At 48.0% G+C, this 14,771-nt stretch overlaps 1 pseudogene; it reads right to left on the bottom strand.

The window, feature by feature from the left end:
* Window positions 1-4,256: 4,256 nt before the first annotated feature.
* LOC144120261 (neprilysin-11-like) lies at window positions 4,257-11,477 on the bottom strand (annotated as a pseudogene).
* Window positions 11,478-14,771: the final 3,294 nt, after the last annotated feature.

Genomic DNA, 14,771 nt, shown 5'->3' with positions numbered 1-14,771 from the left:
ACAGTACACGGACCTCTAGAATAATGCCTCCATCGAAATGCCGAAATAATGTCTCTTTCGTCAAATCTCTTTCCCATCCAACTCGCCCAACAAGCATCAATTTTTCAAGATATTATGTTTTCCAGTACCTATTCTGTGAAGGGAAAGCAGGGCTCATAGCTTTACAGTGCTATGATGGCCTAAAGTCAGTGAGTTGGCCGCGGCTTACGCGTAAAGGTTTTTATAGGGGTTAGTACTTGCTATATACAGCTGACAAAAACAATCATGGTGCTTAAATAAGAGACAGGCAGAACATAAAAGAGATTCCAGAAGAGGTTTATGTTTTGTTATTCATGAGGGTTTGAAGTCCCAAAGCAACTCAGGCTATGAGGGCGCCATTGTTAAAGGCTCCAAAAATTTTGACCACCTGGGGTTCTTTATCGTGCACTGACATCGAACAGTACACGGGCCTCTAGAATTTCACCTCCATAGAAACGGCACTCCCGACGCCAAGGTCGAAACCGCGACTTACGGTTCAGCAGCAAAATGCAATATTTTCTGAGCTACTGCGGCGGCGGACAGAAAATTGGTGGCGGGCCGAATTTTCGTTCAATATCCTAGATGTAATCTATGAAGATGGAGCCCAATTTTTTTCCCTCACTGCGTACACTCAGGAGCTGTGCAGGCCATAATGAAAGTCAAAATACTGTCACGTAGCGGTCACTGCAGTCCAGCACTTAAGGAGGCAGTGCCAGGATTCCCGAAACCAGTTCTTAATTTGGCTGACCTGCGCCCGCAAACGACTGAACAGCACGGCGGCGGTGGTAGCCACACGCGTGCTTAGCGGTCGTCGAATCAAATTCATGCAGCTTTCGGCCTTGCGAAAAGCTCCAAAATCAGCAACAATCTCGAACAAGGTAGAAGCTGTTGTGCCGGCAGCTTTCAGGATGTGAAAACAAAGGTACAAAGCTCCGCGGCAATAATAAATGTGGGAGCAGCAAAAAAAAAAAACGGAAAACAAAACTCAAGACTAGACTTGAGACGCGCTTCTTTTTTGAGCAGAATTTTTGGTACATTGTTTACCGCGCGCTGGATAACGATAGACTACTGAACACTTGACGGCTACATCTGGTCAGCGACGTGAGGTTTGAAGGCATCTAGAACTGGCTTAGAGAAGCCTTCATTATTTTCTACTTCGCATTCATCCCTTTTATCTCAGTAGGAGCGACTTGCTTTATGACTTCCCGCAGCCACAGCGCGTGCAGCAAGATAGTGCGTTATGTACGTCGCAGTTTTGTGGGAAAACAATGTGCTTGTGATTTTAAGAGGATCACCACGATAACCACAACCACGATGGCTGTCACGGCTCGAGCTAAGTCCCGTGCGGGATGAAAGTCCTACTCATTTTTGTACAATTACTCCTGACCTTTGCTAGACGCGTCGCAGAAACAGCGTTAGTTAGGCGTTACCCTTATGATTCCTCTCTCTTCGTCATATTAACAGCAAAGGAAAAGCTTAGGCCATTAGGCCAAAATTAATCTCTCTCGAGCAAAAAAATTGCGTTATTGGCTGCCGCACGAAAGGTAAAATCAGGACATTCCATTCATAACGACACTATGCATACTGTAGCGACGGAAAGAAAACTTAAATGTGCTGGCGAAAGAGAGAAGTAATGTCATCTTTGCTCAAACTTCGTGGTGATGTGCTGGTGACTCCCCTATATCCGCACATCGAAAATTAGAGTGGACACTTAAGCTCCGCCTTAAGTGTATGACGCGACAGTGTAATGATTTATTTCCAATATATGCAGAAGGTCATTCTCTTCGTTAAATTCATAAATGCCTGGGAGTCCGCATACACATTCTGGCGCAGTGTTGGAGTGGTTAAGGGAGCGCCACTGCCCTGCGTTGGCAGGTGCTGCAAGCGGTGGGCCTTAAGCGACCCAGGTTGCTCTTCTCGAGCAAACAATAATTAAATTAATTGCCAGCAGCCACGGTGGACAGTTTCCTCACTAATAAGTGGGCGTGCTGTGATGACGCCGCAAAGTCAAATGGCCTCTGTGGCCCACCTACCTCCTTGGTTACACTCTGGGGGCCACCTGTCAGAGCTATGCTCGCGATTTTTCGCTCACAAAACCGAAAACGGGTTTTCAGGTTAACGTGGCCATTAACCCTATCGCGCTAAAATGCGTGGAAAGTGCAACGAATATGAACATAAGATGATCATTGAAGGTGTTATATGCTAGGTCCAAAACCCGCATCTCTATCTCCTCTATGCTTATTACTTAGGTTTTGCGAAAAGATGGTTTTCCAAAGGATTTCCGACGGCGGGGCTGAAAAACAGGCGGAAACAGTGGCGTAGCCGTGTCGAGAATTCGGGGACAATAACTTCGCCTTGAACAACATAAATGCGTATACGCTGTATTTTTATGTTCTACGGTGCTTACGCAAATAGAGGCCTAATTAATGATTGAGGCCGAAAATGAATATGTTGCAGTCAACGAAACATTGGCGGTGGTTTAGCTCTGGTTAAACCTGGAGTGACGCGATAGCTACAGCTGGCCGAGTGGAACTTGCTCAGTTGAATTGCAAAGTCCCTCTTTCGCTGCTCCGTTTCGCTGGGCGTTCCTTCTTCATCTTCGTCCCACTTCACACGGCGCATGCGCACAGCTGTGGCAGCTAGGTTTCGCCCACGCGCCGCGCCGCACGCAGCAGCAGCTGTTTCGCACCACGTGCATGGTCACGTGACGAACCACGTGATCAGCCATGGCGCCGCGCCGCCGGCAGCTGCTCCGTACCATGTGACCAACCACGTGACAGCGTGGCGGCGCAGCCTCAAGGCGGCGCGCATCTACAGGGTGGCGGCGCCACGGCGCCGCCAAGCTGAAGGCTCGAAATGCTACCGTAATGTAGCTGTCGCTACAAAAGCTAAATACCCGGTTGTGCCCATTAAAATGTGTGTTTTCTCGTTTCTGCCAACGTCTACAGTCTCCAACCTATGATGCGCACAGCCTGTGCTCTGTACAAGTCAATCTAAGTCTCTGCACTCCTACGACAGGCATTGATAGTATCTGCTTCATTGGCAGGTTTGCCGGCGCGCGAGAACAGGAAATAGAAAGATGAAAGTGCGATAAAAATAGCGCATAAAATAAAGATTGTATTAGAAAACAAGCCGCTCTGTTCAAAATGAGGCGAACAAGCTTGAAGTAAGTTAAGCTCCGCGGTATCACTAATTTGTGAGACAGCTCGACAGCCCCAACCAAAGCCGAAAACGTAAGTAAGAAAAGAAAGCCCCGGCAGAGGCTTGAGGTGGGAGGCTTTTCAAGCGGTGTGATCGGGGAAAAGACACCAGATCCAGATAACTTATCAGCAGCGCGTGTTGGGATCCCCGGCGGTAGTTAATTAGAAGATTACCGTCCTCCTCCTCCCAGTCCCAGGATTTTAAGCATGAGGGAAAAATAGATTTCGCTCGCTTAATGGGATTAGCGGCGCAGGTAAGAAAGAATAAGCATCGTCGCTTGCCGACTGTTTCTCAGGCTGCAGCAAAAGCCGCGACACATCGGCGACCTCCTGTGAGCCTTAAAACAATTAACCCTTGGTTTGTGTTTTTCTTAGTCTTCAACAACGGTACTCGAGTCCTGGGGATCAACAGCCATCTTGATAGGCAGGCAAATAATTTGTTCACCCTTTCTTTAAGGAGACGGCTTTGGTTTGTTATGCTTTTGCTATGATAGATTGCTATGCTAGCGATTGTATGCTGGTTCAAAATGTCTCTGTGGCCGGTATCGTCACTACATACATATGTTATTCTTCTCGTCCTCTTTTTTAACTCTCTCTTGCCCTTATTTTTCATGAGGTGGTGCTGCGTACTTTTCTGCTGAGTAAGAAACGAAAAGTGCATAGAAATTTATTTATTTATTTATTTATTTATTTATTTATTTATTTATTTATTTATTTATTTATAAATACTGCAGGCCCTTCTCGGGCCCATGCAGGAGTGGATGCAAGGCAGAAAAAAATGACAATGACGAATCGGACAAGGAAGATAGGTAGATGCACAAATAAATACACAATACAATTTTATCATTACAGAGGCATCACGGTAGGAATGATGTTGGATCAAGGAGATTAACCTGTTCTAAGAAAAATTCGATTGTGTTGCAGATCACAACAGTAGATGGTAGTTTATTCCAGTAACGTATAGCTGAAAAAAACAAGGAATATTTGTGAACAATAATGTGGCTTATAAGTACATGACACCAGTTCATCGTTCGAGCGTTAATTGTTCCTTGGAAGCACGGAGTCCTCCTGGAAAAACTCAGTACGCTGAACGTGAACACAAGCGCACCATGAAAAAAAACCGTAGCCTGAACGAGTAAGCAACTGTTTAGTTGCTAGTGCGCAAGGGTTGAGGTATAAAGTGTCCGCATAGCTGTCCTACTCTGAACCAAGCGCCGTCCATGTCGTGCCAGCTATCAAGCTCGAAAATAGAATTTTGTATCGAACAGTGTTACTGCATTGCTATCAAGTACTGTTCAGTTAGGCGTAATAAATCGTGACACAACGAAGAGAATTGAATTCAGGTTGGCGGCATAAATTCAGTGCTCCCCTGACCGCCACTGGGTTTAGAGAGAAGTTGTTGAGTTTTGCTTGAGCATATCGGCAGCGTACAGACATTGATAGCGTTCTAACTACAGAAAACTGCGGTCCGTCTGGTTCAGTTCAGTAACTATGAAATCCACTTTGCGAACACACCTGCACATGATCGCCAAGAAAACACCCTGAAACTTACATGCGTAATAGTAGAGGTGAGCGCTCCTTTGAGATCCTACTGCACCTTATGAGGAAATTTGAATACATGCATCAATATGGCGTGTATATTGTAACGTTCTAATTTTACAATTAGGGACACTGGCACACAGAGACATGTGCAGCCGCTAGCTGGAAGACACTAGCCCACCAAAACCAACATGCACTTCTCTGTTCTTGTCTTCGTCCCAGAGTAGGCTGATATGGCAAAATGTGGCTCTCGGCCGTCTCTCCAGTTACGAATGCATTTGCGCGGCTTCTCAATCTAAATCAGGAATCGCAAACATTTCAGTGAAAGGAAGGTCGTTCGTGGTCTCCTGGCAATACCTGCCACACGTTTTTAACGAAGTGCACCCAATATTTCCTCACAGACACAAAATAAGTTGCTGTTACTTTATTTAGCGCTTTGTTAAGCCTTGTCGGGATGCTTCTCTGCAGTTTCGGGGGGGGGGGGGGTTGTAAAAGCACGCTTTCAAAAACCCTTTAATGTGCTTTAGTGCACTGTGGTTGGATGCGTAAAGGAATCTACAGAACTCCTTACCTCTCACTACGGCACAGGTAAGGGCGGATACCCTGTGCTCCTAAAAGTTTTAGCCGTGCGCAGACGTACTGGTTGCATGCACAGGCTACAATTGCTTCGAAAAACGTTTCAGCTAGCATCACTTCATGGCATCAATACAACTCCCAAGGGACGCCCAAGTATGCTTATCTTCCCTAAGCTTTCTGTTTGGTGCATCATACCCTTAATTTCTTTAAGGCATGAAGCCCAGCACACTTCACAACAAACATGCTTAGTCTACAGCCAATTTTCGCTCGTGACCAATTCGCTGTCGCTGCTAGGTCTAATTAGACGCAATCGCTCTGCTTACAGTCATTTATTGCTACTATAACATCTTTTTTTACTTATTTATGTATTCCTTTGATATTTAAATGTTATCAATGTACTTGAGCTCTGCAAATATTTGGACAATAATTTTATTTCACCCCTGAGTTACTCAGCTTGACTAGATATCTAGCAAATCGGTTGTTTCTGAATTACGAGCTGACGTTATTTTTTCTGCGTGAGGCTTTTAAGAGAATAGAAAGGGGCTGCCTTTCGCAACAGAGCTCGACAATAAGTGAGCTGTGATGCTTTCCGTCTAGATATAAAACAATCTGCATATAATATAACTTGGTGTATAATAAGTTCTTAGGGTGCGAAATATTTCAAACACGGCTAACAATACAATAGTCATAGAAGTGATCTGTGGTCAACGAGCTGATAAACCACACTTGAACTGACAGAATGTGGAAGCGCACATAAAAAATTTGGCTGCACTAACCCTTGTGAACATACCGCGCCTAGCACAGCTGACGTATTTGTCATGTCTGTTTATCTGACTCTTCCCTACGCTTCAAATATTATCACGTTACCAGTTAAGAACGCCATAAATAATCCAAATATCAACGTGTGACATGTTTTTTAGAAAACAGTGAGAAGAAAAATCTAAAGGTGGGTAAGGAGGCATAGTAATTATTACATAGCAGTTTACTGCAAGTATAGAACAAGAATTTAGCGTGTCAGAATGGTGATAAGTGCGTTCAACGTTGAAAATTGCGGAATAAATATCTCGTGCATAGTCGACCATTATTAAACAGGCCCATTGCACAGCCCTGTTTGAGCATAAGTGCTGCGTTATCATTAATCCGTGTTTCAGTTACACTTTAAGTTTTGATGCACTGCGTTTACAGAATTACAAGCTCTTCAAACGTTTTCAAATTTTAGTGCTTTGAGAACAAACCCTCAATGCTGCGATATTGTTACGTGGCGGCCAGCCGAAGAAAGAGACACGATGATCGATGGAAATGACATGATTTAATGGCTGCCGGCCTAGCGCGAGCGCTCCTGCCCGCGCCACTGCGCAGTTCGTCGTCTTCTTCGTCACACTACTCGGGGCCACCGAGCGATCGTCCCGATCGCGAACGAGAAGATCGGCACTGAAGATGAAATGCTGCAGATGACGATGGGCTTGTAAAATGGTTGGATACAGAAGAAGGAGGTGAAGGGCTTGCCGCCACGGTGAATGAGACGATCGGCTAATGAGTCCCGGTCCACGAAGCATCCGGGCCGCAGGTTGCCAAGAGCCGACGGCCGAGGTCCTTGGACGCACCGAACGGCAGAGGCAGGGGGGCGGTGTCCTCACGTGTGGGCAGCGTCTCGGGTCGGTCGGGTCATTCCGGTCGCGGCAACGTGGTCAGTTCGTCGTGTCTTGTGGTCGGGGCGGTGGACGGGGCTGGGGTAAGCGGCGAGGTCGGTTCAGGTCTGGCGGGCTGCGCACAGCCGGGCGGTGCGGACCAGGCACACACGGCCGACGACCACGGCAGGCGCAGGACGCCGAAGCTCCGGGACCAGGATGGCGATGAAGGGACCCCAGCACCTCACACCAAATGTTACGTGGCGGCCAGCCGAAGAAAGAGACACGATGATCGATGGAAATGAGATGATTTAATGGCGGCCGGCCTAGCGCGAGCGCTCCTGCCTGCGCCACTGCGCAGTTCGTCGTCTTCTTCGTCACAATATCTTCTGGTAGGAAATTAGAATCCGAGCGATTACCAAGCAGTGGTTCGTTCGGAAGTCAGTCAGGCCAATGAGAGCCCGTGCACTTGTAGGCAACATTCGTAGGCGCTGAAAAGGAACGCGTTTCGCTTTTTGTAACGACCACGGCAGTTAACAGCCTTGTGACTACCTAATAGTTCACTCAGAGTGTATCAGTGTCTTTCAAGGCCTTCCTCACCCCAAACAGCGCTTAGCCGAATTTTGATGCGGTGGTTCTCGACTCATCGCACACTAGTTAAGATTTCGACGTCGTCTCTCGGAGAAGGATGAGGTGGAGGAGGAGAGACTTTAATTATTACAAGAGAGGTCATTACGCTTTTTGCGTTGGTTTCCTCTCATCTGATTAGCTGAGTGCTTTCGCTCTTTGATGGGCTTCGGCAAGCTTCCGCTTCATGTTCCTGTTTCTTGCCTATCCCGGTGCATTCGCGTACATGGAAGGCTCGTTCAGAGCTTGTCATCACCCACGGAAAACAGTCGCTACCAACCTTGAAGGCGGCGTGTGCCAAGGCGACGGCCACCGTGTGCGCCAGCAGCACGTAGCGCGCCTCGTCCACATCCACGACGACCTCGTCCCGCATCGACCCCGACGGCATGCTGTAGTCACGCGCCAGGCAGTCGAGCAGCTCCTCTAGCAGCCGGTGCGCCCTGTCCGTGAACCGGAGCAGCGTGTTCTCGTCCGCCGCGCCGTCAACGAAGAGGGCTGGTGCCAGGCCGGCGTAAAGCCTGGTAGCCATGCGCGCCAGCTGAAAGGTGTACGCCGTGCCGTTGCCTGGCACCGAAGCGTTCACGATTCCGAATGAAACATACACCGCTTGGTGTCCCGGGCTGAACCTAGAGGGACAAGTAGACATGGCCTGCCGCAGCTGTGCGATCATTTTTGAACAAATTCATGCCAATAAAACGTTTCATATGTGAGTTTGAAAATCGCTTCCTGCTTGTTGTCCTTCTGTTAAACAAGGCGTTTCGCTGGCCAGTTGCTATCTTTTTTTGCTGTAGAGCGCCGAGATCTGGTACTATCAAATAAAAATAGCGCGCACATTGAACAACTGGCTTAATATTCACGTAATGCGTGAATAAAAACATGTAATAGGTGAAACTGAGAGTACGAAATGAACAAAAAGTTCAACACGAAACGTGGCGAACCGTTGACGGGACGCGTGGCAGCTACCGTACAAAAGGACGGCTGCAGACCATTTTGCAGACGCTGCAATCCACCACTTGCCTCCACTCGGCACGTGCGCTTGCTGGTGAGCAGCAGCCCATCAAAATAACCTCTGAATGGTTAAACGATTCTGGTGCGTCTAACAATGAGTGTCGGCAGGATGGAAATACTTTTCGTGTTTCAACGCTCCGCGTTTGGCGTTTATTCGTTGCCGCTCTTGGCAGGTTGCCTAGGTTTTTAGTTTCTTTTATTTACCACATGAAGTCTTTGATAAAGAGAGATTCGAGACTATGTATGAGCATTTAAACTATTTCGAAACCCTGTGCACTGTTTGCGGGCCATTAAACTAAACGAATAATGCCTTCACTATTTTTCCACAGACGAAGTTCTAAGCTGTTGAAAAAGTGTGCTTCTGTGGTCAGCCTAGCATTACTTCACGTAAGAAGCCAGGACTGGGAGCCTGTTTTACGGGATACACTGTTAAAGTCTGAAATTAAGAGCGTGAAGGAAACCGGTCCACCTGTGTTGTCCTTTTCTTTCTTGTGTCGTCGCGATTGTGCCGCAGTTTTTTCAGTAGCGAATATTCTTGGCGTTAAAGCATCGAACGCTGGCCATTCCTTAAAACAAAAAAAGATTCGACCTCGCTATGCAAGCCTCTTTCACGATAATTAACATAAGACCACAGCAGTGGCTCAGTGGTTATGGCGTTCGGCTTCTGACCCAAAAGACGCGGATAGCGTCCCGGCTGCGGCGGTCGAATTTAGAGGGGGGTGAAGTTCTTAAGGCCCGTGTACTGTGCGATGTCATTGCTCACTAAAGAACGTCAGGTGGTCGAAATTCCCGAAGCCTTTACTACGGCGTCCCACATAGCTTGAGTCGCTTTGAGACGTTATACCCTCACAAAACCGTAACCAATAGTTCTCATTGTCCTCTAGCAGAATATAGAAATTATTTTGATTTTGTTGAAAGGATTGGCCAGAGCTCAAACTGTAGAAGCGATTATTTAACACTGTGGACAATATTTCATTCGTACAGCAAAAGTCGTAGCTTTTCGCGATTCCACTGAGTAAAGGTGCGAACGCGGCGAGTAGCTGCCACTAAGGATTGAATACCTGGCAAGTGTTCCGAAAGGGTCGCCGACGTCGCGCGGCCGTGTTCTTCGCGTCAGCTGCGCTAGCCGCTGGCTCTGGTGGGCCCTGGACGCCTCGTTGAACATGTGCAACGGACTGCTGCCAGATGAAAGGGCCTCTCTTGCGCAGTGATCTTCTTTAAGAGACCACGGCGGAAAGAAACGGGCCAGCATGAGACGCCTCAACATGAAGTGCACCACGTGGCGCGTGTTGCTGTCCATCCAAGAGTAGCGCCGCGTGCTGCGGAAGAACATGCTCTCAAGCTGAGATATCCATGCTCGAGTGGTGATGTCAGTGCCGCTGGCAAGGGTTAGCTTCGCGCGGGCCTTCACAACGCACACAGGGAGCACGGACTCGACCGCGCGCAGGCACAGGGCCCACTTGGGAGTCGGAAAGAGAACGCGGCCAGCGGCTTGGACACTGTACAACTTGAGAAGATTGGTGCTATCTGGCAGAAAAGGCGCCACAGAGACAACTAGGCGGAAGCCGAGATAGTTGAGTAGAGGTCTTGGTCCTAGCTCATCAAAAAGCTTTCTCAACTCATGGTCGAAGTAACCAGGATTGCTGTACTGTACTGTAGTGTTCCTCCTTAGGGTACCTTCGAACAGGATAGTGGCAAAGATCCGGCGACCCTTGTCTAGCTCGTCGAGGGGTACATGTTTTACTTCTAAACCTGGGAAAAGCGGCCTTCTTTTCGCGATGCTTTTGAAGATGACCATGACATCTGACATGAGCTCGTAAAGCATGCCAGTGGTCTGAACGAGGTCGACGGATTCAGAAACAGTGGCACGAAACATCGAGACAATAGCGCTCTGGTGTTCGTCGCCACGGAAGAAGAGTGGTCGGGGCAGCTACAGTTCGAGCACGGGCTGGCCGTACGTATTGTCAAGTGCCGCTTGCACACCGAGGAGGGCATCCAGTCCAAACGCACGCATAAGCCTTGCCGCAACGGACCATACGTCCAGTACGGTGACAGGAACACTGTTCTCGACAGGCCAGCGTTGCGCTGGCGGCCAAGCAGCGAATATTTGTCTCAGTTCTCTATTACTTTCGTCACTGTGCGGACTCATGCAGGCTTGATAGAGTCGCTTCGCTTCGATTACATCGCTATGCGTGGTGTCCAGTATGTACTCTAGAACCTTGGTGTACATGGTATCTTCCATCATCGTATCTATGGATGTCGCCACACCAATTCCTGCCGCTGGATTTTGCATCAAAAGCTCCCAATGGCTACACACATACTGGTAGAAGTTGTCGCAAGGTGACACTTCATGGTTGAGGAGGCTAGCGAAATACTCACCGTCTTTTAAGCAAAAATCAGTTGAGCACCTGTACACTTTAGTAAGTGGGACCACCCGTTGAGATGGGTATGTTCTGGGTGCGCGCGGAGTTGTGGCCGCGGAGGAGGCGTTCGGCCAGGCTGGGCCATGATCGGGATAAGTGAGCAAGACTATGACGCAGATCCACACAATGCACACAATCGCCAGGACGACGACAAGGTTACTCTCGGGGTACATAACGGTCGTCTGCTTCTCCAGCTCTCTTAGGATCTCATCTATCTCCTGTTTGCTCTGTTCTTGCGGTTCTGGTCCAGGCTCAGGCGTTGGTGGAAACTCCTGCATTTGTGGTTCGGGCTCGGGTGAAAGCTGTTTAGCGGAAGGTTTTTTTCGGGCAGGTGACGGTTCATCACTGCTGCCAGTCTTCTCGGCAGCCGCCGCTATTGCATTCCTGTTAGCAGTTGACGACTTCTCTGACGATCCACTCTGACGCTTCTGAAGCACTGTGCCTTCAGTTGTGGCCATTGAACTCGTGCCAGCGGGTCTAACTGCCGGAGCAGATTCCCCGGGCGGTGATTTTATGGCCGTTGGCGTGCCCTGAGCGGAGGAGAAAGCATCGTCGCCGAGTTCATCCTCAATGTTGTCTTTTGCTTTTCCGCTGGATACCTTCTCCGTATCTCCACGCGGTTTGGAAGCACTAGTATCATGTCTAGTTTTTTCGGTCTGAGTATAACCCGTGGTGTCTTGTCCCATTGATCCCTTGCGGTTGCTGGCAGTACTCTCTTTGGTGCCAGAAAAGCCAGAAATATTCAGTAAAATGGACCCTTCTCTGCATTCTGGCTTCGGAGCTGGGTTTACAACTACAGTCTCTGCCTCCTGTGATGCTGCTTTCGGCGACGGTCGTTCAGATGGCACGTTCTCCCCTGCAACAGTATGAGTTGCCCCAGACGTTTCAGGCCGTGGTTTTGAGCTGTCTTCCAAAGCAAGGGTTTGTGGTTGCTCTGCGTCGGGTGATCTGGCTTCGCTCTCCTTCGGAAAGGGGAGTCGATTTTCATCAAGGGCATCAGTCTGATGCGGAGCCTTTAGGATTACGTGATGCCCGGCATAACCTTGACATTCTTCTGTGAGCCCATTGGCGCCTTTCGTTTTCTCTTTCGCCACAGCTACCGCTCCGCCCTCTTCGTGAGGCATGTTCGTCAATCCCGGGCTCGGAGAGCCTGCTTCTCCGCGATTGGATTCTTTTGTGCCGGCCGCCATGGATGGTCTCCTGGAGGCCGGCTTTGATGACACATCACCATTGACAGATGCTGTTGTGATGTCGGAATGCAACATTTGCGATGCGACCTCGGAGCTCCGCTTCAGCTTTGGTTCTCGCGTTGGCAGCTTTGTCGGCTGTTTTTCATGTAATAACTGATATTCCGCCTTTGCCTTTCCTGGCAGCCTCCGGCCAGTTGAAGGTGACAATTTTGCACTTTCCGCAGAAAGTTCAAGTTGTGCAGTAGACCTTGCAGCAACTGTTGCTACTGACGACGCCACCGACGACTTCCTTCGTAACGCTTGTGAATTCATTCGCTTTTCTTTAAATATTTTGGTGGTAGAGCTGCATACGCTTTGGGACAAAATTGATGTTCTACTGGTGGTTATGGATAGTCTGCGCTGCTTTTCGGCTTTCTTTTTGTGATGCGATGATTTACTCCTCTCCAAAGGCTGCCTGTCGCTGACCGTGGAAGCCTTCCTTTGTTGCTTGTCTGCGCCCTTTTGAGAGGACCACGAGAACGTGCCATACCTGGCAGCTCTTCTGCTTGTGGACCAACTCATTTCGATGAAGTAAGTGCCCGACCTTTCTTCTCCGGCATGTGGCCGCTGCTCGTCGTTTCGGGTGACTACAGATGCCGAACTCTTTCTCAGCCACGGTGGTTCCTGCGATTTGAAACGGCTCGCGTTCTATTTGAATGCTACAGTAATTTTCAAAATAAACGATTAAAAAACGGCTTAACCAGATGGTAGTTCTTTTTGAATAGACAAGGAGTAAACCTTCTATAAACCTGCGTTTAAACTTGCCCGTAGTGTGGTCGAACCTGCCATCAACTCCCAGCATTCATTCTTCCCGCCATACTTGTCTACTTTCAAGTGCCGACTAGCTTATCTCAGCACATTGCTACCAACCAAGCACCCAACCTGCCTTTGGCATAAGTGGTACATTCCCCGAATCTCATGACGTGTACCCAAAAATAACGTCATTCAGACCTCCTATGTACCCTTCCAGTTCCTGCTCTTATCTAAAGCAAGACATGTTGTGGAGTGAAAATATACCAGAAACACTGTCACTCCTGACCAGAAAGTCTATTGCGCCGTCCGGTGCTTCCAGCTTCCTCCTGGTAACTACAGGTTTATTTTGTCGGGTGACTCATCACCACAAAAATCTTCGTTAATGCATGCATACTTCCAGTGTCGCTCGGATAATCAGCGTATTACTTGAACCTCACAACAACTGCAACCAATAGAATCGAGCGTGTGAGGCATTGTGTTCACCGTGAGAAGTTACCGGCCTTGGAACATATAAATAAGGCCTAATTGCCTATAAATTCTGAACCGTTTACTTAGAAGAAAACACCCTGCTGTTCTCGTAAAATAAGCAGTCCATTACTATAAAACGGAGCCTGCACCACAACTGTTCGCGCAAATCAACGCCGCTACAAAAAGCGACACCATGCGCGTCCTGGTCGCGTTTCAGGAGGCAGACAACGGTGCGGAAACGAGAAAAGTGTGTTGAACTTCTGTACTTTCCAGTCAGCATCAGAATAAAGTATTTTCCTTCGTGCACGCGAAAACTTGTATGCAATTGGTAGAGCAGCTGCTCTCTAGATTCTAGTTGTCCACAGCTATTTAGTTCCCCCCCCCCTTTCTGTAGACGCCGTAGAGTCCTGGGGACTCAATGTCATCGGCTAATGATTGTTCGCATCGTTCAATAATCCCTGCAGGTCACTCTGCCCGTTTAAAAACGACTTCAACGCCGTACTTTCTTTTTAAGTTCGTATACAGCCCAAAAATGTTGTGCCTAAGCGTGCTCTCTTGTATTCAGTGGTCACCTGGGTTTGTCTTTCGTTGGCCCTCCACTGGAGTTCTCGTGGTGTTTGAGCCTCCTGCTGAGGCCTCCTGCAGAGTCAGCAGACAGGCGTCGTAGTTTAAGTGCTACGTAATCAGTGCATCGCTTTCCGGCAGCCAATGACCGCTCGCCAGGTTCTGCTAAAATTCTTAAGTCGGAGTAACTTTCGGCGCGCCCATTGATAATCATCAACTTGGATTGATCATCATGATCATCCATCAGTGGCCATTGATCCAAGAGCAATCGGTTGGTTTATATTTTTCAGTCTACAAGAAAAGATTGGGCACCTTAGTTTTTTGGAAAATAACCTAGGCCGAAATATCTGCCTAAGAAGATTAAGTAAAGCCGAAAATTTATTTTCAGAAAAAATGGTCTGAAAAAATTGCGAGCAATTACAGCACGAGGTTTTATGCAGACAAGCTTATAGACGATCGCAGTGCGAAACACAATTGGAAAGATGTACTAAGAATAATTTTACTGCAGTGAAGGGAAGTCGTAAACGATGCAGAAAGGCAGTTTAAAGTATCATAAAGTTACGTCAATAGGAAGCGGTGCTGTGAACAAGCGCTTCGAGGGCTACTCATATCGTAACAGGAGCACAAAATACCTGTGCCTCACCGATATTATTAATGCTACTAAAAAAGTGAGAAACGAAAAAAAAACCATTTTGAAACTAATTTTTAATTGCCACTGAACTACTACTTAAAACGAAT

The sequence above is a fragment of the Amblyomma americanum genome, chromosome 2, assembly GCF_052857255.1.
Source record: "Amblyomma americanum isolate KBUSLIRL-KWMA chromosome 2, ASM5285725v1, whole genome shotgun sequence".
NCBI classification, from domain to species: Eukaryota; Metazoa; Arthropoda; class Arachnida; order Ixodida; family Ixodidae; genus Amblyomma; species Amblyomma americanum.
Note: the sequence above shows the minus strand (reverse complement) of the source record. Positions and strands in the feature narration are given on the sequence as shown.